Raw genomic sequence first — 1,455 nt, forward strand, 5'->3', positions numbered from 1 at the left:
GGAGGAGGAGGCGGAGGAGGAGGAGGAGGAGGGGGAGGAGGAGGAGAAAGAAGGAGAAGGAGAAGGAGAAGGAGAAGGAGAAGGAGAAGGAGAAGGAGAAGGAGAAGGAGAAGGAGAAGGAGGAGAAGGAGAAGGAGAAGGAAAGAAGAAGAAGGAGAAAGTAAAATCCAAATATTTGAAAATTAAACAACACCCTCTTTCCTTTCTGCCACCACCACGCCATCCAGACTGAGAAAGACCCTGAAACTGCGGGGCCACATGAACCACGGCCATGTCTGCATCAGTAAGCACCGCAAGCACCCAGGAGGCCGCGGGAATGCTGGAGGCATGCACCACCACAGGATAAACTTTGACAAATATCATCCAGATTACTTCGGGAAAGTTGATATGAGGCATTATCACTTGAAGAGGAACCAGAGCTTGTGCCCAACTTTCAACCTGGATAAATTATGGACATTGGTCAGCGAGCAGAAACGGGTCATTGCAGGCAAAAGCAAGACTGGAGCTGCTCCCATCATTGATGCTGTTCGATCAGGCTACTACAAAGTTCTGGGCAAAGGAAAGCTCTCTAAGCCACCTGTCATCGTGAAGGCCAAATTCTTCAGAAGAAGAGCTGAAGAGAAGATTAAGGGTGTAAGAGTTGTCTGTGTTCTGGTGGCTTAAAAGCCACTCGGGGGGTTAATTAAATGATAAAATTTTTCATGTGGTCTGAGTAAGGTTCTTTGCACCCTTACCTGTCTGCATGTTGGGAGTCTGCCTAACATTCTAGTAAGATGTGAGATGTGGAACCTTGATAGTCATTTAGTCTGTGGTAATAAATGTAGCTCAACTTCACACAACTGTAAATTCCTACAACCCTGTTTGTACTCTATGTATGGGTCTTGATATTAAAAAAAAAAAAATGATGAGTGGCATTACTTCCAGCCAAAGTGACGAAACCTGGTCTCAAAAAATCCCAAGGACCAGAAGTGAGGTGAGTTTTCCTGAAAATCTAAAGTTCTGAGTAAAACCTTGCCTTCCAGATTGCTAACATTTACCTGGCTTTGTAAGCTCACCATAACGAACAGGTAGCTCAGGACTGGGATACTTATTACTGGACAGATTAGCATGGAAAATTTAGGGGGAAGAGGTGCTCCACTCAGCTTCACTTTCTTGAAGGTTTCATTGAGGTGTTGTTCCTAGGGAGCATGCCTACCTCCAACAGGACATCAGCACAACAAACTGGAAATACTTTAGAACCAGAGCTGTGGTCTTTGAACTATTGGAAAAGTGAAACTTTATATTAAAAGTATCTTGGAGTAAATAAAACCAAGAACCTGATTGTCTACATCTTTAAAAGAAAGAAAGAAAGAAAGAAAGAAAGAAAGAAAGAAAGAAAGAAAGGAAGGAAGGAAGGAAGGAAGGAAGGAAGGAAGGAAGGAAGGAAGGAAGGAAAAAAGAAGGAAGGAAGGAAGG

The 1,455-nt window shown here is 43.6% G+C and overlaps 1 pseudogene; it reads left to right on the forward strand.

Moving 5' to 3' along the window:
* The first annotated feature begins 204 nt into the window (after positions 1-204).
* On the forward strand, positions 205-663 carry LOC114611484 (annotated as a pseudogene).
* The last annotated feature ends 792 nt before the right edge of the window (positions 664-1,455 follow it).

The sequence above is a fragment of the Grammomys surdaster genome, unplaced genomic scaffold (assembly GCF_004785775.1).
Source record: "Grammomys surdaster isolate TR1022 unplaced genomic scaffold, NIH_TR_1.0 126113, whole genome shotgun sequence".
Classification (NCBI taxonomy): Eukaryota; Metazoa; Chordata; class Mammalia; order Rodentia; family Muridae; genus Grammomys; species Grammomys surdaster.